At 36.6% G+C, this 24,775-nt stretch overlaps 1 pseudogene; it reads left to right on the top strand.

Moving 5' to 3' along the window:
• Nucleotides 1-1,281: 1,281 nt before the first annotated feature.
• On the top strand, nucleotides 1,282-7,889 carry LOC122705632 (annotated as a pseudogene).
• The last annotated feature ends 16,886 nt before the right edge of the window (nucleotides 7,890-24,775 follow it).

Below are 24,775 nucleotides of genomic sequence, written 5' to 3'. Positions count from 1 at the left end.
ATTTTGCTCTGTTTGGAATGTTCTATTCCCTGTTTTTTTTGCAGAATTTATGTCAAATTCCTCTTTCTCAGAGACTTCCTTTGATAACTGAACCTAATCTGGCTTCTCCTCTTTCCTTTTTCTTTTGCTCATCCTGTCCTCCAGTCATTCTTTATCACATGATTCTGTTTTATGTGTATAGCAAATGTCTTTTGTTCCCAGGAATTTTCTCACCCATGTATTTATTTACTTGTGTGTTCTGATGAATTATAAAATCCACAAAAGTAGATATTTTGTACATCTTGGTCACTTCCTCTAACGGATGCTGTTCATCCTCTACTCATGTCTCTTGAGGCCATCCTAGAAATCACCTGCACCTCCAGTTGACCCTTCTTTTATATTCCAGAAACTTTCTATTTCCACACCTTCCTACCTGAGGGCATTCTTCGGTCATTCTTCCTGGAAGACAAGAAATGCTGGAAAGTTGATGCTTCCGGGTACAACACTCAGTAAATAAAATCAGGAAATCATAAGTAAAACACACAGTTTTCTCATTGCTTGGGTGGACAGTTATAAGGTCAAAATTATAGGCATGTTTATATCTTTCAGAGACTCCAGCATAACTACACACAGTAGTAAATAACTTATTCATGTACATTTCATTGGATCTTATTTATTTCTCTTTTCTTTGCCATTCTTAATTAAAATCAAGATATGCTTACATTTCCATATCTCCAGTGCTTGATTAGATTTGTTGTTCATTGTACTGTCACCGCTCCCCGCTCTTTGCTTCTTTCTAGCTTCCTTTTTTCTACCCTAGCTTGTCTTGCCAGTGCTAATGACTTTTCTTTATGATTTCCTTCTCTGGTTTGTAGTAATTTATCTTTCATCTATATGACGTTTAAGAGCAATTTATGTGAGTATACAGTGAGCACTGAATATTTTGGTGCTTGGTCAATAATTCTTGTAGCGTATATTTAGGTAAAAATGAGAATGAATCCCTGTGACATTCCTTTCCTATACAAAGGAACCGATTTTCATGGAAAATGCCTGGTAAGTCACTCCAAATGACTTTGGCCCCTTTTCCTCAATATCCATGCTTTCTTCTGTAGCTGAATTTGTGGCCATCCCCCAAAAGACTATATTTTCTTGCCTGTTTCCAAAAGATGTGGCCCTATGAATAAGTTTTGGACAAAAGGATGAGACAGTGAGGAGATATGGGCAATTGCACATTTATGCCTTTGAAAGGAACAGATGTGTCTTTTCCTTTCTATATTCCCCTCCTTTCTGGCTATGATAAAGATGTGGTGGTACAACGTTCTTGGGCAACATAGAAAAAAATTGGATCCTTGCAGCATGGATGGAGCTCCATATCCGTACCTGGTTTCTTATGACCCTGTGAAGCAGGCTGCCATACCAGTGTAGGCTTAATGTGAAGGAGATACAAACTACCTAGTTTTAGCTAATCATGTTTTGCATCTTTGTTCCGTGGAGCTGACCCATGGATGGTCCTAATGATTAGAGATGTCCAGCAGATCACATTGTTATAGTCTCTCTCTTTTCTTCCCTTCTCTTCATTCTCCCTCTATATATATGTTCATTCTCTATATATGTTCATTCTATATTTATATGTTATATATATATATATATATATAAAGAGAGAGAGAGATAAAGACAGACAGAATGAAGAGAAGGGAAGAAAAGAGAGAGACTATAACAATGTGATCTGCTGGACATCTCTAATCATTACATTTATCTATAATAAATTGGCACACACATAAAAATCAAATAAATATAACTAGAACATGTGATGTATAAAAAGAACACATTTCTTTTTTAAGATTCCTTTTTAGGATGGATTATTTGGAGTGTTTTCTCCTCAAAATAGTGTGATACATGTTTACTCTCTTTGGGGTTATCTGTGAGGTCTATGCATGGGTATGATAGTGTGCAGCAATAATAGCAAGGACACATTCTGTAGTGTTCTCCCATCATAGTCTAGGGGTCCCTAGCTTGATTCTTTTGACAGATGTTAATATAGAATTTGAATTATAAGTGATCTAACCATGGGTGAAAGATAGTAGTGTTTGACAGAGCTGTTTCAAAGTATCACTGGAGAAATTGTAACACATGAAAATTAAAATTTATTTTGCCTCTTTTGTGGTTACCTCTGAGTTAGTTACACTCTGAGCCAATGACACTCTCAGATATTCTAATTCTGTTTTTAAAATTATAATAGAGAAACTCTACATGTTTGTGTGAATTGTATATAAGAAAGTATATGTACTAAGTAGACCACCCCACAATTCTATGGCCCTCTTCCTCTTTCAAACCATGTCTTGAATGGCTCAAAACCAAGCAAGTGGAGTGTGTGAACATGCGTGGTTGTTTCTCATGTACTCCTGTAGCTTGGGAATCTGTTGATACGGAGCAGCTCAATGTGCTCGCTTGTCTTCTGACTTCTGGTTGGTCATTGTCAGTGACCATCAAGGAAGGAGATAAAAGATCTCTCTTCTTCTGGGTGATCACAGCATGAATCTTCCTCAAAAGAAAAATCACTGCTCTTCAAGGTGGCTCTCTTCACACAGACATTTTGTTTCCAGGTTGTGATGAGTCTGTTATTCTCTGCTCCTTTAGGCCTCTAGACAGTACCAGCTGCACGGTACATACAGCATTATACTTTTTGGTGTATCTACTCACAACTTGTAAATAGTTCATTTTTTTATACTGTATTCAAATATCCCCATTTAAGTGTATCATGTATTTCTTCCCAGAACCTGACTGCTGTAGTTTGAAAAATCAGCTTTTAGTGCACATTTCAAGGGAGATTTCTTCTTTCTTCTTACGATATTTCTCACATATTCTTACACTTGTTTAAATGTTATAGTAGCTTCAGTAGTTAGAGCAGGAAAGATTTAGGACTGAAAATCATTATGCCAAATTGGAAAAGCACATCATGCTGAGTTCTGTGAATAGATTAATATTACTTTGCTATACACTATATTCATAAGGATCACAATCAATTTTATCTATTTCTGCTTTTTCGATTCCCAGAAAAACCACTTTTTTCCCTCTGATAGATATTCTTTTCTTGGGCTTCCTGCTGGCTCAGCAGTAAAGAATCTGCCTGCAATGTAGGAGCCACAGGAGATGTGGGTTCAATCCCTGTGTGGAGAAGTACCCCCAGAGGAGGGCATGGCAACCCAATCCAGTATTCTTGCCTGGAGAAACCCATGGACAGAGGAGCCTGTGGTCTATAGTCCATAGAGTCATGAAGAGTCAGACATGACTGAAGTGACTGAGTACACATGCACATTCTTTCCTTGGAAGCCTTATTTTTGTTCTAGCTTAAATCAAATCTCTCTCAGACTTCTTTTTGTGGAGGCAAACCTCCTATTTAGATTAGCATGGAAATTTTTTTTTCTTTTATTTACCTCTCTTCAATGCTTGTAATGAGTATCGTATTTTCATGAAGACTCTTAAAAATATTACTTTAAAAAAAATTCCTAAAATGTTTATGGGAGACAGTAATTTCAAAGCTTTGGGCAGTTTTCTGTATTAAAGAGGTTGTGACATGAATTTACCTTTGAGGTTTCTCTTTTTAATGAAAAAATTGCAAAACTGTGATCTTTAATTATGCAAATATAAAGCAAGGATTGAACAGTTATTCTGAGAAAGGCATGAGTTAAAAAAGAATCCTTTTATTTTTAACAAGTTTTTCTTTGTGTTACTGAAGGTCAAAAGTTTTAATGTAGATTATTAAGAAATGTTACAGATTATCCCTGAAATTCAAAAGAAATATAAACTTTCCTCCTAAAAATCAGTGATAAATCAGTGAATAGATATTTTAAGACTAGAAAGCCAAGTATTCTGGTTCGTACATGTGAATAGGAGTCTGACTATGCAGATATTCTCCCTTGTGGTCAAGTAATGGTTTCTTTTTTATGTAACCATTTAGATTTCATCATCCCTGAAAATTTTCATTTACTCTTGAGAGGAATGCTTGTATTTTATCTTGTCCAACAAGTCATTTTATTAGATTGGCAACAGGTGTCACAGAGATAGTAAGAAAAGATATGTAAGCCTGATTTTCACCCCAGAGCAGTGGAAAAATTAGTAAAAAGGAGATTGGGCTGGGCAACAGAAGCTCAACCTGCACCAGAACTGGTGTCCCAAAACTGGATCAGTACTTAGCTTTAGGATATAATATCCTGCCATTGTGTGTGCCAGAATCATTCCATGGATATCCATCAAGTAGGTTCGCCTTCAGATGTGGAGATGGGTATCCTTTGAGAGCTTTGGAAATGCTGAGTATAAATCTTTCTTGCGAGAGGAGAAAAGAAATGAGGACTGGATAGAAAAATTGGGGTTGTGGCCATGAGCTGTTTTCCTCTCTGAACTCTGTGGTTAATGCCTTTGGAATAAGGGCAGTTGGGAAAGAATATGTCATTGTGCAATAGGTAGTTCACCTTGTGCTTCAGGTGAAGTGAAATGAATATGCCTGCTCTGAGGAATCTAGAAACTATTCGGGGAAGTAAGACTAATGAACAGACTGCTGCAGAATACTGGGATGCAATTTTGAGTTACTGTAATTTCAGGACTAACAAATACTATGACCTTGTTTTGTAACTGGAGAAAGAAATGGCAACTCACTCCAGTATTCTTCTCTGGTGAATCCCATGGATAGAGCTACCTGGCAGGCTACAGTCCACTGGGTCTCAAAGAGTTGGAAATGGCTGAAGTGACTTAGCACATTATATAATTACAAGCTTGCCATGTATAAGTATTTTCATTTAATTTTGTAGAAGATAACTAATGAGGTTTGGTTTCTCCATTCTTGACCAAGCTTGATTAGAATAAAGGTGATGTTTTCTGCATAAGCTTCTTGTCTTTTCTAAGTATCAGCCAGAGTTGAGGTTGGCATTAGCGGTAGAAATACAAGGTTCTAGAAATTCAAATTTATTTTCTATTTTCATTCATTTATATGTAAGTGCAATCCAGTTAAACATAAAGGGCAGCCTCCCAAGAGAAAATAATTTTAAGGGCTCTCAAAATTGGGCAATTTGTAGCAAGGGGTAATCATCATATTATCAGTTTATAAGAATAGCTACCATTTATGAAGTACTTACTGTTTTGTTAATATGCTTTGCATATTTTATCTGTAGTCCTTTTTAAAACAATGCAGATGAAGTGTTATTATTCTTATTGATGACAAAACTAGAGATTCAGAGATATTAAGTGACTTACTATAGATAGCATGGTTAATAAGTGGCTGTGTAAAGATTCAAATTGAATTTGGGTTGGATCCCATGCCAATGAGTTCAGCCAGCCAGGGTACTGCCAGAAAGTTTTGTTCAGATGATGTATCTATGAATTCTTTGGTCTTTTCTTTCCCTTTTCTTTTCATTTTTACTTCATAAGCTAACTAAGCTATCTTCTTTCTACTATACTGTCTATGACTTGGTCATCCAAATGATAAATCTGTTTTGTCATTACCTATGGATATATCTCTTGAATACCACTTAAGTTAGTTTATGACTTCTAGTGAGTAGCCAGTCTCTTTTCATAGAGTAAGAGGCTATAGATTCTTTGACTGACATAACATCATTTGCTACATCAGTTCCTAAATTATTTGAATTGTTTGCCTTATGCATCTCCACTCACAGCTAATCCAAAATTGCCTAGAGTTGGGATCAATGAGATTCAAATTAAATCTTATACCTTTATTTAAATCACTAATCAGATAGATTTGGTTTACATCTTTCTTTTCCCTACTCCACCAGAAGTGTTTACTTGACACAGCTTAAGCCATATTACATAATTTTCACAACTCAGACAAGAATGTCAATTTAAGTTTTAGAAACTACACAGTATACATTTGCAGTGATTTATAATGTTATCTTATTAGATTAATTCTACAGCTGCATCAGAAAACTGCACATCTAGATTTGCACATGTAGACAGTTTTACATTCATCATCTTCAGTTTCTTCCAGAAAGATGCATTTTTCACAAGGTTTGAGCTGTTTCTTAGATGAGCTGCTTGAATTTTGTATAAATGAAGTCTCTCAAATATGGTGGGAAACTTTACTAAAATATTCTGAAACAGAAAGATCACTTTTGGGTTATACTGCAACTGAGGTTTTCTTTGTTTCATGCCATCTTGTCATTAAGTCTCAAATGAATGAAGGCTAGTATGTAGAAATACAAATAGTTATTTGCTAGGTACTGTACCAAATGCGTCACCTCCATGATTTTATTTAATTCTTATACCCACATTCAGAGGCAGGTTTTATTATCTGTATTTTATTTATCAAAACAAAACAAAGCCACACACAAAGAGGTAAGCGATAATGTGTCAAAAGCCACAGTTAGCCACCACAATGTGTGCTTTTCTGGGCCACACCTGATATATAACTCGTTATTTCTGGACTGTTTTATTTTAGTGGTTGCCCTGCCCCTTCTTTGCACCTTCCTTCGTTGATTTGATCCACATCATTCTTGAAAATTATTTTACTCTTGTGAAATTTAGCAATGTTTAAAACTGCTCAAATTTGACAAGAAAGGAGGGAAAAATAGCTCAAGCTAGCCTACTTATTTACCAAGGTAAAACAAAAAAGATATGCCCATGTTATGTGTGAGATAAGTTAATGTTCAAAAATATCAAGCTACTTATCCAGGTATCAGCAAGGAGGACTAGGGCCAGCAAAGGAAGCTGAGGTCTCTCTTTTCATTTTAATTCTTTGGAAAGTATATGTTGTCTTTGTCTTTGTGAGAGTGAACAGCTAAATTATGTTCTTTAACAATAGTTGTTGTTTTGTCACTAAGTCATGTCTGACTCTTTTGTGATCCCATGGACCATAACCCTCAAGGTTCCTCTGTCCATCCATGAGGTTTCCCAGACAAAAATACTGGAGTGGTTTGCCATTTCCTTCACCAGGGGATTTTCCTGACTTAGGGACTGAAACTGTGTCTCCTGCACTGGCAGGCAGATTCTTTAACCCTGAGCCACCTGGGTAGATATCACTTAAAACTTACTGTCAGGCCCTGTGATTGGAGATATGTGTAACACTGACTTACTGTGACCTAGGAAAGGCTGCCAAGGATGTCTTCAACAAAGGATAGGGGTTTGGCATGGTCAAATAGATCTGAGAACCAAGTTATGTAGTGGAGTGGAATTTTCTACTTCTGGTCATGCTTATAACAATATAGGGAGGGCAACCTAGAGGTCAAATACAAAATCTGTAACTGTGGACTGACCCTCACCCAAAAGTGGTACACAGACAGTACTCTTGCAAGAGAAATCTCTTTGGAGAGTAAGTTGGCTGAAGGGTTGAAACTGACTCTTGATACCATTTTTAAAAGCGGTATCAAGAAAAGAAAAGAAGAGTGGGAAATTAAAGGCCTCATATGAACAGGATTGTTTCAGTCTTGACAGTAACATTGATATAGATTTTTCTAGACCAACCACCTATGGTTGGGCTATGCTGGCCTTTGAAAGTTGGTTTGCAGGCTATCGGATGAATTTTGACACAGCCAAATCCAAACTGTCACAGATTAATTTTCCCCTGGGTTACGTGGCCGCAGACTTCCAGCTGCACACTCACATCAACAATGGCACTGAATTTGGAGGGTCCATCTACCAAAAGATGAACAAGATGATTGAAACACCAATAAACCTAATGTGGACAACCAGCAGTGATGACAGCCATTTCGGCATCCGTGCTTAGTACAACCTGGATATAGAACTTCTTTATCTGATAAAGTAAATAATACCAGTCTGACTGGATTAGGTTATACTCAGACACTTTGACCCAGAGTGAACTCACCCTGTCAGCTCTAACTGATGGAAAGAACTTCAATGCAGGAGGCCACAAGTTTGGGCTGGGGTTTGAACTAGGTTTTGAGTAAAGCATCAGCTTTGTCCCTAGAGATGAATAGAAATGAACCCACTGTATTTGACCTTAAAATTCTTCTGTGAAATTTCAGTAGTGTGAACTTTTTATTATTCTGAAGAATTGTAATCCTCTCCACACTGAGGCCTACCTAGCAAGTCCATCCTAAGGGAGGTACTTGAAGGAATATCTAGAAGTTGTCATCTTCCTGCTGCATTTCAGTTCAGTTCTGCAGTGCTATTTTAAATGTCTTCCTCAGCAATAATGTAGTGTCATGTTAGAAGGAAGTTGACCCAACCCTCCCGTTGTCCATCACATCCTACATGTCATATACCACTTTTTTATGACCTTGTAATATGTTTGCCTCTGTACAATAGTGGAATCTTTGGTTTTGCATCAGAATAAAATAAAATAAACCCATCATATTTGGAACATGAAAAAATAAAAACATATTGTGTAAAAGGATAAAGTTTAGGGGTCACCATTTCTAAAAAGGAAGGATAAACTTTGATTTCCTAGGGTTAGGATCCAAAATATAGTTTGTGTCATAGTACATGAAGCTAGGTTGATAATGAAAATGAAAGAGAATGGAAACAAGTATTTCCTTTATTCATAGTCAGATGTCACAGATAAAAGAATTTATAATGCATTAATAGAACAAATATTAAATACAATTGAAGGATATAGGGAGATTTTCCAAGAAAAATTAACATAATGTGATAAATTCAAAGATTTCAACAAGTCATTAAATCTGTTTAAAAGTAGCTGTATAATTGTACCATCAGAAAAAATTTAATTATCCATAAGAGTTCATGGTAACTGAAGAACTGAATGAAAATGCAAACTTTTTTTTAAGATTTCTTACAGTTAGATAATATATGAAAACAAATGTGCAGTTAGCATAAGTTGCAAAATTTTTAAAAATGTTTAGCTGGTTTGGTCAAGAAATTCTGCACTCCTCTGAATAGGAAAATAAAAATCATTCAAATAAAGAAGCATGAAAAAAAAATTAAGTAATGTTACTAAATAGACAAGTTTTTTGAAAATATCGAATTGCTAATGATGACATAGCACTCATTAAAGGGGATTGACACTGTTCTAACACCTTGAAAAATGAGGAACAAATTTAATTTCATGACAGTAAATCTTAGTTGTTTTAAAGTATGAAATAACATTATTGTATTTTCTAGTATTTTAGTTTCTTCTTATATCATAAATAATCCACACAAGAAATATGACAACTCTCAAAAATGACACATTATCATTCTCTTATTATATTAGTGGTAGTAGAAGTCTACTGCTGCTGCTGCTAAGTCACTTCAGTCGTGTCTTACTCTGCGACCCCATAGATAGCAGCCCACCAGGCTTCCCCGTGCCTGGGATTCTCCAGGCAAGAACACTGGAGTGGGTTGCCATTTCCTTCTCCAATGCATGAAAGTGAAAAGTGGAAGTGAAGTCACTCAGTCGTGTCCAACTCCTAGCGACCCCATGGACTGCAGCCCACCAGGCCCCTCCGTCCATGGGATTTTCCAGGCAAGAGTACTGGAGTGGGTTGCCATTGCCTTCTCCGAGAAGTCTATTAGGCACAGCTAATTTGTCCCTAATCACTTTTGTGTGCTTAGTCACTTCAGATGTGTCCGACTCTGTGCAACCCTGTGGACTGTAGCCAGCTGAGCTCCTCTGTCCATGGGGATTTTCTGGGCAAGAATACCAGAGTGGGTTGCCATGCCCTCCTCCAGAGGATCTTCCTGACCCAGGGTTCGGACTGGTATCTTTTGTCTCCTGCATAGGCAGGCAGGTTCTTTACCACTAGTGCCACCTGAGAAGCCCCTCTAATCACTTTTACCTTCCCCCATTTGTATTCAACTTCAGAATGAAAAATCTGTTATTCCCCATCTGTGACTAACCTTGACTGCTTTCTCTGCCCATTTTATTTCAGCAGTTTGGGCAACCCAACTAACTAAAAAATTCTGTAGTGCATAGCAAGATGACAAAAATGAATTTCTCAATTCCATACAAAGTTAAAGAGATTTAAAAATACTCAATTTTTGTATTGCTGTATAGTTTTACAAAGATGGACAACCAGTTTCAAGTTTTATGTGCTACTAGAAGTATCTCACTTTGTTTTATTTATTCATGGTTATTACATTTTTAGTCCCATAAACATGGAACTGGAATATATATATATATATAAAATATCATAATGTATTATTATGGAATATATTTTTGTATTTATACAGAATTTATATTTATAAATTATATGTGCTTAGTCACTTCAGTCGTGTCTGACAATAACCCACGAGGCTCCTCTGTCCATGGGATTTTCCTGGCAAAAGTATTGGAGTGGGTAGCCATGTTCTCCTCCAGGGGATCTTCCCAACCCAGGGATCAAATATATGTCTCCTGCTTTGCAGGCAAGTTCTTTACTTTCTAAGCCATTGGAGAAGGCTGATAAATCATATATATTATAGCATATTATTATGTAATGTATTTTTGTATTTATATAAAATTTATATTTATAAATCATATATACATTTAAGAAAAAACTTGTGTACGCTCATCTGTCTTTGGATTTATCTCAATCCAAAGGTAAACTATAGAATCTAAAAATGTGTAGAAGTTTAAGGCTATTGGATTAAAGAATGGTTTTAATAGAGATAAGTATTATTTCAGTTATGTGTCTATAAGGTTCTTTTGCAGTTATTTTAATTCAGTGACCTTTTATAGTTCCATCTGAGTCAAAGAATTCTGCAGTGCTGGTAGAAACTTTGTAACATTTTATAAATAGAAGTTGAGTGAAAAATAGAAGAATAGAAGAGCTAAGTGTGTCTACAGATAAATAAATGTTCTCAAAATAGTGATCGGTCTTCGGTGACAAAGCTTTGCTTTTGTGATTAAAAAGCTTGCTAACAGTGTTTTAATTGAAACTTTTAATCTGAATGTTGTCTGAATCCTGTTAAATGTTACTTTCCTACCTTAATTCAGATTTTCTTAATCTTCATTTTCACATTGAGTATTGTTACACTGTCTGCCTCATTACGCTAAAGAAAGATGAAGTAAGCTATTAACATTCTGAATAGCCTATGAGATGTTATGATATAGAATGTCATTCATTTTTATGAGTTGGCTGTCAGTGGGGGGGCTGCAATAAAGTTATAATTCCTTCCTGGCATTATGTGATGGCTGATATCACTGCAAAATCCTTATTAAAATTTCAATAATTGTAAATTAAAACAAAAGTAAATGGTGCTTTTATGAAATAGTTGTTTCTGAAAGTCAGGTGATACAGAACAGGGCTCTCCAAGATTGACATTTTTGCTTTGTAGCTTTAAAACATCATAATTCCAGTTATTTTCTTTACCAAAAAAATTAGAATCATTCAAAACTTTTAGCAACAGAACCTGGTTTGCTTATACTGAGAGAAGTGAGATGACGAAGTTGTATTATTGCTTCACCAAATCTACCCTTAAATTGCTGCATGATGTCATTTGACAGAAAACTTGAACGTTACAATTTGAATATTTTTTTCTATTTAAATATTTGGAAGGGAAGGGACAATCAGTGTTTTACATGTCATCTCATGGCCTCATTAAATGAATATGTTGTTGTAGCATTCAGCTTGCAAATTTCCTCATGCAAAATAGAAAACAACTACAAGAGAGAGCCTCTAGGGCAGTTAATGCTGTATTGTTTAAGCAAAAGTTACCAAAACATGCAAACTGTCATTCAAAATAAAGGAATTTATACTCAGAGTTCTCTCATATATATTATTTATGAAAAGTATGTATTGCAAAGAAAGGAAATATTTTATTTTATTTATACTTATTTTAATTTTTTCACTGAAGTATAGGAACTATTTTAAGTAGATAATAAATGTCATTATAATGAATGTGATTGGAAAAGAGTATATAAAGGAAGTGTCAGGAATCATTTAACAGGAGGCTTCCCGTGTGCTGTTATGGATCTGTCAGGAAACCTTTGGCCCTTATTAATTCCTGAATATTCAGGAATTAAGAGGAGAGGCACGCCTTTCCCAGCGCTGAGGAATCCAGGCATTTCCTTTGTTAGTTTCTCATTATGGTGATAAGTACCCTCTTCTCTCTTTAATAGGGATCGCCTTGTGTTTTGTAAGTCTGGAATTTTAATCTTTATCTTTGCTGAGAATAACTACGGTATATATGCCCGCTCCATGTTGATTAAAACACCTTTGCTCCATCAGAGCTCTGGTCCCCGTGTCTTTCTCTCTCTCTCTCTCTCTCTCTCTATTTCTGGCTGATTCCCTGGAGTGCAGAAGCCAGATGTGTAACCCAGGGAATATTAGCCTCTTTACTTCTTTCACTCTCTCATCGTCGACTCCAAACCACCAGGTCCATTAAAGGACCAACAAGGAATAATAATCATTTTATGTCATATGTTTCATAGTGTTTATTCTTATCTCTAATCTTCATAAACTACTGAAACTTGAAGATAGAAATTTAGTGCTTTTGAAGATCTGTCTAACTTTGTTAGTAAGATACCATGGGCTTCCCCAGTGACACAGTGGTAAAGATTCTGCCTGCAATGCTTGTTCAGTCCCTGAGTCTGGAAGATCCCCTGGAGAAGGAAAGGGCAATCTACTTCAGTGTTCTTGCCTGGAACGTCCCATGGACAGAGAAGCCTTGGTGAGCTACAGTCCATGGAGTCGCAAAAGAGTCAGACACAACTTAGCAACTAAACAAGTAATATACCCAGAGTGAACTTGACAATTTTATATAGGCCCATGAAATAAGATTAGTGTGCCAGTAAAAAGGCAGTCTACCTAAAAACAGATTCATCCACTGAACTATAATAGCACCTTAATTCTACCACTTAATAAAGTATCTTTATTATGAATCTTTATCTTTATTTTGAACCTTTACTCATAAGTCTTTGTTATTCACTAATGCTGTATATTGTTTTTGTTATTATTTTATTTTGTTTTATGCTCCATTGGAGGTGAGACTTTCCACTACACTCCAGAATATGCCTATCTTCTGGCCACCACCACAGTTAACATTTCCATTGCTTCTATCAACTGAACCTAGTTGCACCTGGTGATGGTATGGATAATTGAGAAAGTAAAATATTATGGAATTAGCAAAAGATATGTCATTCCTATGAACCATCAGTAGAGTAATAGCCTAGTTGTATCTTTAAGTGTAATCCATGGATCTTGTGGATCAGCATCATCTGGAATGCCTATTAAAATATTGATTCAGGATCCCACCTCAGAGCTACTGAAGTAGAATCTGTGTGCAATTTGCTTGATGATCAGCATGTTACAAACTCCAAGATAATTTCAATGGACATGGAAGTTTTTATAAGTGGTGTAAATAATTGTCAGTGATGATGCCTATGCTGCTAAAAGCTTTGAATTCAATGGTATGTTTGAAAAATACATGGGGAAAGAGGCACAATGGTTTTCAAATCATTCCAGAGTAAACAGGTAATTTTGTCATGAAAATCAACTTGGCAGATGCTACTTCTTTTTCTTATTATTTTATTTAAAAATGTGTTGCTTCTAGATTGAGTCTCTTAGCCTTGACCCCATGGTCATTGTCTGGCAGGGCTATTTAACTTACTCTTAGCATTTTAGGATGCAGAATAGATCAGTAGATCATGGTTAGAACATGTACTGGTCAGTGTCTCAGCAGAAAACAGATGGAATGCTAGATAGTGAGTGACCAGGGATGGAGCTAAGGACTGAAGGCACAAAATTTAAGAAGACACTCAATCTGAAGTGTGTGTAAGCACTCTAGGTGCATTATCTTTTAAAGAATAAGTGTTACACCTAGAAATTCCAGAGTAATGAGGTCAGGGCAATAGTTAACCAGAACTCAGAAAGGATATGTCACCTAATAGAAGTAACCTTGGATGGAGGAAAGCCTGATGCCAGCAGCCACCTTACAAGGAGGAAGCCAGAGGAATAAATATGCAGATATCCCTCTCCATTCTCTTTATTGGTTGAACATAACCAGAAGATGGAGGGAAGAGAAGTCTTCTCTGGAGTTCATACTCCCAAGTCAGCTTTCCAGGGTCCCAGCAGGGTGGGAAAGACTGGGAAGTGCATCTGTGGTGAGGGAGACAGAGAGAACGGGGATTAGACAAAGAGCCAGAGTGCCTAGGCCTCCCAGTTCACCATCATTTGTCTTAATGCCGTAGGGCCTTGCTCATGTGTTCTGCATGAAGGAGGAATAGCATCTGCCTCATAGAACTATTTTTAGGAATAAATTAAATAATATCTAAAAGGCTTTATTCACATTTTTATTAGAGTATAGTTGATTTACAGTGTTGTATTAGCTTCAGGTGTATAGCAAAGTGAATCAGTTATACATATATCCACTCTTTTTTAGATTCTTTTCCCATATAGACCATTAGAGTATTGAGTGGAGTGACCTGTAGGTCCTTATTAGTTATCTATTTTCTTTTTTTAGTTATCTATTTTATATATAGTAGTTTGTGTATCTTAATCCCAATCTCTCAGTTTCTCTCTTCCCTTTTCCCCTTACTGCCTGGTAACCCTAAATTTGTTTTCTATATTTGTGACTCTACTTCTGTTTTGTAGATAAGTCCATTTGTACCATTTTTTAGATTCTGCATATAAGAGAGATGATATGATATCTGTCTTTGTTATATATTACTCAATATGACAATCTCTAGGATCATCCATGTTACTCCAAATGGCAGTATTTTATTCATTTTGTGGCTGAGTAATATTCCATTGTATATATGTACCACTTCTTCATCCATTCTTCTGTTTCCTATGGATCTATGCCCAGGTATAGAATTGCAGGTAGCTCTATTTTTAGTTTCTTTAAGAAACCACCATACTGTTCTCCACAGTGCCTGTACCAGTTTACATTCTGACCAACAGTGTAGGAGGGTAGACCTCTGCTTTTTGAGGTAAAAAGTAATTCAGAGATTCCCTATAACCTGCCAAATAAAGTCAAACTTTAAAGCAAGATATGGAGTCACTGACATGAGCTTACTTTCTGATTCAATGTCCCACTGAACCCAATAAATTTTCTCAACAATTGTTTATCTAAAAAAGAGAAAGTCTTTTATCATACCCCTTTAAAAGATGTGTTTGCTGTGTATAGGATTCTAATTTGACATTTTCTTTTAGAACTTTAAAGATATCTTATTGTTCTATGACTTGGAAAGTGTATGATGAGGGGTATGCTATAATTTTAATTTTGTTCCTCTGATTGAAATGTTTCACACTATGGCAGTCTTCAATATTTTCTATTTATCTTTGGATCTTCACCTTTTAGCTATTAAATGCCTAGGAGTGTTTTTTATTTTAATTTATTCTCTCTAGGATCCATTGTGCTTCTTCAATTTGTATATTATTGTCATATGAAAATATTGAAAAATCATTGACCATGGTCTCTTTCTCTTTAAATAATTTTGTATGCCCTATTGTTTCTCTCTGGGTCTCTCTTCAGTTCTCTAGGATTCCAGTTATAGGTATTTTATTATGTTTTATTTTGTCTCACAGATTTTGAATGCATTTTTCTCTTTGTTACTGTTAGCTAACTTTTTTTTAAATTGTTTTCCCTCTTTGTTTCATAGGGATCATTTCTATTAAACTATCTTAAAGTAAAATTTTTTTTTCTTTGCTGCATCCAATCTGCTAATAAAACCAGCAGAGGAATTCTTCAGTCAGATGTATTTTTAAAAATTTCTAACATGTACATTTGATCTTTTTTAGTAGTTTCTTAACTCCATTTAAAAATTCTGATTATTTTTTATTGTCCTGTTTTTCCACTAGATTAGTTTACATATTAGTTAGTGTTATTCGCTCAGTCGTGTCCAACTCTGTGACTCCATGGATTGTAGCCTGCCAGGCTCCCCTGTCTATGAAATTCTCTAGTCAAGAATACTGGAGTGGGGTTGCTATTTCCTCCTCCAGGGGATCTTCCCAACCCAGGATTTGAACCTGGGTCTCCTATATTGCAGTTGGATTCTTTACCATCTGCGACCCCAGCGAACCCATTTTACATATTAATCATGCTTATTTCAATATTGTTTCTATATCTGGGCATATGCAGACCCGGTTCTGTTAACTCTTTTATCTCTTGACATTTGGTTCATTTTTCTTGACTTTTTTCTTTTGTCTTTGTATGTCTTATAATTCTTGAAAATGATGTACAGTGTGATAAAACAATAGAAACTGAAGTATATATTACTTATGCCTGGTAATGAGCATAAATAACACTTCTGTTAAGCCATTTGTGTGTAGCTAAAGTCAATCTAATTAGTAATTGTACTGGGTTTACATTTTTTGTTTCTATGATTACCTTCAGTGAACCAAAGTCTTAAAACTTCTTTTGTAGTGAACTGTCTGTGGGCTGGAGTTCCAGAGGATTTTCCCAGTATTTCTTCTCTACCCTAAGCTTTCAGCAGGCCCTGTGTGCTGCCCTATTTGCTTTCATAACAAAGTCATTCTGCTTTAGTTCCTTTTTTTGTCAGGCTGCTATTGCCTAGGATTTGGTAAAGGATCATGGTGGGTATAGGGAGATATCTCTGCTGTAATACAACATGAGTCTGAAGCAGACATTATGTGTGTGAGGCAGACAAAATCGCAGGGGTGGATGTTTTTCAATTTTTCCCATCCTCTAATGGTAGACAACTTGTGACTTTTACAAGGATGGGTTATCTTTCCCCTTGCCTCCATTCCCACGGCAGTCTAACTTTGTCTTTTATTGGTGGTGAGGGACAAGTTGAGTGCAAGTGAGATTCCCTCACTGGTATCACTGGCAGTAGCATTCTACTTTATATAAATATCATAGCAGCATCTGGAGAACAAAAGGAGTTTTTTCTCCTCTCCCAGTGGCAGCCAACTTTTTTGTGGTGTTAGGGTAGTAACATCTGGAGAAGGAAATGACAGCCCACTCTCGTATTCTTGCTGGGATAATCCCAATGGACAGAGGAGCCTGGCGGGCTACAGTCCGTGGGTTTGCAAAGAACTAGGCGTGACTGAGCAACTGAGCACACAGGTAGTGACCAGATATGAAAGTGTTTCCTTTCTCTCTCATTGACAGATGGCTTGTGCCTTATGTTAGAGCTGGTCTGCTGTATGGGTGAATCTCCTGCTTCTCACTTAATATAAGCAAATATTTGCTTTATAGCACAGAAAAGTCTAGCATGTGACATAGTATATAGCCTTTTCTCTAGGGACTGCTGATCCTCACTCTATTTTCATACAGGGTCCAGAGATCAGGAAGGCTTCTACAGATTCGCCTGTTCCACTATAAAACTTAGGCAGACATTTTGTGTGTCTTTTGAGGGGAATTCTTTTGAGTCTCCTGCCCTGTCACCAATTCTTTACGAGCACCTATTACAGAGGCCCTTGGAAAAAACCTGACAAGTTGATGTAGCTTATATATCTGACACTTCTAGAGATTTTAAGCTGTCATACTAAAGCATAACCAGATTGAAGATTTTGTTAAAGTACTTAGCTGTTTTGTTATCAGTTATTTTTTCCTATGCTCTGGCAATAATAAGAGTTTAGTGTTTTCATCTCTCACTGGAAGAGACTCTCAGTCTTTGAAATCCACATCATCTGGTTGACTTGTAATCTCAATTTTCTGAAGGATTCAAATTATGATTTTATACATTACCTAAAGGTTTTTCATGGGAAGAGTATGATGTTTTATTCAACCTTTTTGCATCTTATGTAGTTGCAGAACTTCCCTTAAGTTACATTGTTTTCCCCTCTAATTACTTTTAACTAGGGTTTGCACATGTAACTAGGCAGAACAAAGGAATAAAACACATACAAAGCCAGATGCTATGGGAGTCTGTCTTCCCGATTCAGGTCCCCCATGCCAGGAATACTAAAGTGGAGTTCAGACCCCTTCCTCTTCAGGGGACCCTCTTGCAGTTGTGGTATTCCTCTTGCTTATGGGTGGCTTTGACAGGCGTGTGGGCTCTGCCTAGAATGCATCTTGACTTCTCCTATCTATCTCAGTTGACCTTTTCTTTATATCCTTAACTGTACAAAATCTGTTCTGTCAGTCTTAAGGTAATTCTCAGAGATAGTTGTTCTATATGTATTTGCATATGTATTTTGGTGTACCTATTAGAGAGGTCAGCTCAGAATCTTCCTATTTCACAGTCTTGATCTTGAAACAAATTATTGTGCTTTGAAGGCCCAGAGATAAGATGTACTTGAAGGAATCCTGGAGAAATGAAATCAGTCCTGGACATAAATTTTGTAATAAATATATTTTATCTAGATGTTGCCAGCAGCGTTGAGACTCTTTTTATGTAAACTCTTGGCGTTGCTTACAGCATTGACTTAAGTATATGAAGGGCCTTCCCAGGTGGCACCAGTGGTAAAGAACCTGGCTGCCAATGCAGGAGACATAATAACTGTGGATTCAATCCCTGGGTGACGAAGATCACGGAAAGAGGGAACAGCAACCCACTCCAGTATTCTTGCCTGGAGAATCTCATGGACAGAGGAGCCTGGAGAGCTGCAGTCCATGGGGTTGCAAAGAATTGGACACGGCTGAAGCAACTGAGCATGCACAAATGCAAGTATAGGAAGAGTCAGAAGAAAGAGAGGTGGAGAGATTCATGTTACAGAATAGCATTGCTATCCAGATCACACGTTTCCAGTCTTCACATTCTGTCCCTAGTTAATAGCAAAAATTTTCTGAGTGCTCACTTTGTATTCAGTAACCTTTTAGCTTGCACTATAATATTTATATTTAAAAACCTTATTCAGTCCTCATGATAGTCCATTTTGCAGGTGAGAAACAGACTCAGAAAGGTTAACTATTTTTCCATAATGAAACACCTAGTAATAACGTGTTTTAAAGACTCACCAACCTGAACTCTGGAGGACCTCCATAGCAGTCTCCCTTGCAGTCTCCTTTTACCATCTGAAGTTTTATCTTTCCCTTTCTAGTTATTGTGAAAAATAGCAATGTTTAGTTCTTCACTGACTACTTCTTTGAGTAGTATAATAGCTCTCCTGAGCTGAGATTCGTGCATCATACTTGCTAGAAAAAAGTTACATTCTCTGTTCTAGGTTCTGTTATCCCTCTTCTTGTTGACAATTACTGACTAGTTTAGGTCAACTTTTTATGATGAATAACGGCCTGTCAGTGTCTCTCCATCAGTGACGAATTCATCATCCCTTCCCTCTCTGAGACTCTGAAGATCTCAGATATAATAAAGTTAGTACTCATCCTCTGAGGCAGTCTGATGAAACTCCCACCCCAGCTGCACTTGTTCCTTTGGAAGATCAAACTGAGCTTCTCTGACCACTTCTTCTCTTAGCTCTCAGTCCCCATGGTTGATCCTATCCTGGGACTTATATCTTTTGGCCTCTTATGTCCAGTTGAGAGAATATTGTTTTTCAGTTATTTGTTAAGTTTAAGAATATTGAAAACCAAGGAGTTTTCTCCAAGTAAATAATGTTTTCTAAAGATAGTATTTAAGATTTCATTTTATAGGTAAGTTTATCTTTTAAGTTATGAATTTGGCTTTCAATTTTGATATGATTTTGGTTGACTTAGGAAATTATTTAGAGTTGTTAGCATATCTATTGATATTTGGAAATATCTCTGGTCAACCACAAAGCCACCATTAATTTAATAAATAAATTAGAAAGAGAGAATAATCATGGATTTTGCAGATGAATTTCTTCACAAGTTGTGTAATCTTGGGCCAGCTGGCTCATTTCCTTCATCTTTAATTTTACTCACCTCTACAACAAAGATAAGAAAATGGTGAAAAAGTGATTAATACTTTAAGTTGTCTAACACAGTGCATAATAGTTAGGTGATACTCAGTAAATGCCAGTTCTGTCCGTTTGTCTTATCCAACTCAAACTCCTGTCTTTCCATCATTAATGTTTTCCTCTCTTGAATACATGAATTAAAAAAAATCACATTTTGTTAAATAGCCAGGTGATTTTTTTTAGCAGCTATTTGGGTAAGATCACAAACACTAGTCTTTCTTCTTATCAGTCCTTTTTCACAGGAAGTCTGGGACTGTGTTTGTCTTCTATCTGTGAAATTTCTGCTCTGTGATAGCTTGCCAATAACTTTCTTTCTGATTGTTGTGGTACCGCGGAGCTTGGAACCACCAGTCCCCTTGGCCACGAGGGCCAGGAAGTCAAGGAGTATCCTCTGTGTGGATTGCATATACCCATTTTCTTTAGCTAGGAAATTTGAAAGTGTAGGGGGAAGGCTTGCTCTCTTGCTCTAGGAAATCACTGGGAAAATGATGTGCCTGTGGGCTTCAGCACTGCAGTGTGATAGTGCCTTATCTGTGTCTACATGTCAGCTTTTTGATTGTAGCGGGAGGATGCCATGACTGCTTGCTTTCATTGGCCCCAACCAGAAGACTGAAGAGTGTTGAATTGACTTTTGGCAGGAAGAGGATAATACTGAGACTCCTCATACTTGCTAGGCCCAGCCAGAGGGTGAGAGAGTGTCATGGTAGCCCACACTTAAAGATTTTAATTAGGAAGCAGGAGAATGCCTCAATCATTCATGCCGGGCCATCCCAATCAGGGAGGAAGGGAGTGCTGCAACTAGCAGAACTCTCTGGTTTCAGCAACACATCAGGATTGTACCTCAGTTACTTGTTCTCATGTGCAAGATTTTCTGCTTTGTCTAGCAGGTTAAGCAAGGAGCACAATGTTATCTTCATTGCCTCCATCACCAGGAAGTGTTTCCACCATCTTCTGCTACTCCAACCAATGCTTTTAGATTCATAAACAACTCTTTTTAATGTATAGAATTTGAAGTTTTCAGACTGCTGGTTATCGGGATGAGTAAGAACACACACAATCCCTTTTAGACTATCCCTATACTTTGTATGTTAACTTGACAAATTAGCCTAAATCCTCTAAAAACACAAATTACCATAACTCACCATTATGAAATATGCAATTTAAATTGCCTAATTTAAACTCCTCTTAAGGAATTTAACTTGTAGTTTGAAAACTACCAAAAAAGAAATCTTCAAGTCCATATGGTTTCACTACTGAAATCTACCAAATGTTTAAAAAGAAATGAAACATATTCTACGTAATGTCTTTCAGAAAATAGAAGAGAGAAGACTTCCCAGTTAATTTTTAGAAGCTAGTACTAGATTGATATCGAAACCAGACAAAAACCGTACAAAAAATGAAAACTACAGACTGATATTCCTCATACATATAGTAGTAAAAGTCCTTGACAAAATATTAGCAAACAGAATCTAGCAGTAGTAAACATTATATATGGTATCTATGGTATGTTTATTCCAGGCATGAAAGGCTGATTTCACCTTGAAAAATAGCTTGTTAGATTAAAAACACAAAAACAAAAAACTAAACATGCAATTTCCATATGACCCAGCATTTATATTTCCAGGTATGCATCCCAGAGAAACAAAGACTTTTATTTACAGAAGAATCTGTACATGTAAGTTTTTAAAAGCTTTATTTATAATTGCCAAAAACTGAAACACATGTAGATAGCTCTCAACGGGTGAATGTTTAAATAGACTATGATACAATGTGAAATACTATTTTAGAATAAAATAGGCAGACTATCGATACATGCAACAGCCTGGTTGAATCTTCCAAGAATTATACTGAGTGAAAAAGCTAATCCGAAAGAGTTGCATACTGCATGTTTCTACTTATATAACATTATTTAAATGACAGAGTTATAGAAATGGAGAATGCATTAATGTTTGCCACAGGTTAAGGAGAAGGTGGCTGAGGGAAGAAGGTGAGGGTGGCTATAAAAGGCAACTGGAGGCCCGTGGTGATGAAAATCTTCTATGTCTTGACTGTATCACTATCAATATCCTAGTTGTGATAATGTATTATGGTTTATTTATAGAATGCTTTAAAAAAAGATGCTTTTTGAGGTGGTGGGGGATCAGTAAGTGAACATTAGATCTCTGTGATATTTTTTACAATTATATGTGCACCAGCAGGTATCACAAATGTTATATTTTAAAAAAAAACACATAAATGTTAGTTAAGTCTGATTGGATTTTGTAATTTAAAAAAGACCCCAAAATTATGCCTACTTTCATCTTCTGAATAGAGAAAAATATAGGGCAACAACAGATATGTAGTAGGTTTGAGTTCTATGATTAGATGAGTGAATGTCATAATTATTCACAACTACAAGAAATAAACTTTGATTTGCAGTTTCCAGTGTTTAAGGATATGAAAAACATTTGTATACTTCTGTGCATTAAACAGTGTAAGAGAGCTGAATGAAATGAAAATTGCTATGTACCTCTTTGGCACCTAACATAGATATTAGCAATAAAAGTTTATATTTCCTTTCTTTAATTGACATCTTATTAGGAATTTCTATAACAGATGTATGTGGTTATGCTCACATTTGTGTAACAAAATAAGTATTTTACACTTTAACAATGTGAATAAAACAAGACTGTGAAGTGAAGTGAAGTGAAGTTGCTCAGTTCAGTTAGTTCAGTTGCTCAGTCGTGTCCGACTCTTTGCAACCCCATGAATCGCAGCACGCCAGGCCTCCCTGTCCATCACCAACTCCCGGAGTTTACTCAAACTCATGCCCATCGAGTCGGTGATGCCATCCAGCCATCTCATCCTCTGTCGTCCCCTTCTCCTCCTGCCCCCAATCCCTCCCAGCATCATGGTCTTTTCCAATGAGTCAACTCTTCACATGAGGTGGCCAAAGTATTGGAGTTCAGCTTCAGCATCAGTCCTTCCAATGAACACCCAGGACTTATCTCCTTCAGGATGGACTGGTTGGATCTCCTTGCAGTCCAAGGGACTCTCAAGAGTCTTCTCCAGCACCACAGTTCAAAAGCATCAATTTTTCAGCACTCAGCTTTCTTCACAGTCCAACTCTCACATCCATACATGACCAGCATGTGAGGTAAGTGCAATTGTGTGGTAGTTTGAGTCGCTCAGTCGTGTCCAATTCTTTGCGACCCCGTGGACTGTAGCCTACCAGGCTCCTCTATCCATGGGATTCTCCAAGCAAGAATACTGGAGTGTTTTGCCATTTCCTTCTCCAATAATAATTAAGATATTTAAAAATAAGACGGCTATTATAAGTTGGGGCAAATTAAAAATTATGAGTCTTTTTTAAAAGAATATATTTATTTATCTTAGTGTTTTAGAGGGATAACTTTTATCCTTTTCAACATCTGACTGTGTATTTAAATTAAAAATAGTACCCATCTGTGTTTTGGCCTTGCAAAATGCTAATAGACTTTGGTGTGAAAGCCTAGAATGGATTTGCTACCTTATTTGCTACTGGCAGCAATAGAGGAAGAGGTGATAAAAATATACCTGTGTAGCAGCTCTGGTGGATATGATTGAGGAAGAAGCAGGAATGTGGCACATTGTGCTGTGTGTGTGTGTGCGCTCAGTCATGTGAAGATATATAAAAAGGAACATTTGTGCAGTAGACTGATGGCTGTGACAGAGTCAGAGATCTCTGTGCATATGTGTGTGTGCAAACCAGCAATGCACCTTGTAATACTCCAAATGCTTCCAAAGAAAAGCAGAGAACCAATTTTTATGTCTGTTCTTAGCTTCTCCATGCATTTACTTACAGCCTCCAACCACACTAATACAATAGGGGAATAGTTAGAAATGTCACCAGAAGTAAATAAGAACTCTACCAATACTTTTAGCTTTCACTGAGAGGTAGTGGAATTGCAAAGTTGGATTACTCTATTGAAAGAAAGCATTCCCTCCACCAGCACCCAGCACCACATATACAGTATAATCACACATATACTTCTATGTATTAATGCACCAAAATTTGTGAAATATTATAAAACAGTGGCATGAAGTATTAATTATTTTAAAATATGATTATTTTATTTCAACTACCCAGTATTATTTGACTTCCCAGTCTTTTCATGACCTCTAGCTTAATTTCACAAAAGCCTTGTGAATTACTGATGTAAATTAAGAATTAACCATGGTTCCATCAAATCTTTGAAAGCTATATTGATCAGATTTCAGCTGAAATAGCATTGCATTGAAACAATTAAAATTCCACAGTTCACCATGAAGAGCATCTATTTCTTTTTCACAGTGTACAAGCAGGTTGTATACTTCTGCTAACTTTGTTTAGGATTGACTAATGTCTGCTCCTGGCTGATGTTTTGGTTCAAGACTGTCTTTTTGTTCTCTTTGGATCAGTGATACCCAGGACATGAACTTCTCATGACTTGTGGCAGAAATATGAGGGACTAAATTAAACCATTACCGCATATGAAAAGCTTCTATTGAGTAGAGCTCCTTAACACTGCAGGATCAAAGCAGTCACATGAGCAAACCAAATAAAATGGACAGGACGGTATACTGTACCTTCAATAACTAGACGTCCTTCAAATACTGATGGTACTCATAATTCAAATATAGGGAATGAATGATTGGATAAAGTAACTTTTAGGTTACTTTTTTACTTGCTTTTTTTGATTGCTTTTTTAGAAGCAAGAAAATAAACAGGGAGAATTTGGACATTAACAATAAAGGAAAGAAATGGTATGGACCTAACAGAAGCAGAAGATATTGAGAAGAGGTGACAAGAATACGTAGAAGAACTATACAAAAAAGATCTTCATGACCTATATAATCATGATGATCTGATCACTCACCTAGAGCCAGACATCCTATAATGAGAAGTCAAGTGGGAGTTAGGAAGCATCACTACGAACAAAGCTAGTGGAGGTGATGGAATTCCAGTTGAGCTATTTCAAATCCTGAAAGATGATGCTGTGAAAGTGCTGCACTCAATATGCCAGCAAATTTGGAAAGCTCAGCAGAGGCCACAGGACTGGAAAAGGTCAGTTTTCATTTGAATACCAATGCCAAAGAATGCTCAAACTACCGCAAAATTGCACTCA

This window comes from Cervus elaphus, chromosome 12, assembly GCF_910594005.1.
Source record: "Cervus elaphus chromosome 12, mCerEla1.1, whole genome shotgun sequence".
In the NCBI taxonomy this organism is placed as follows: Eukaryota; Metazoa; Chordata; class Mammalia; order Artiodactyla; family Cervidae; genus Cervus; species Cervus elaphus.
The sequence above is the reverse complement of the archived record's forward strand: the minus strand, read 5'-3'. Positions and strand labels throughout refer to the sequence as shown.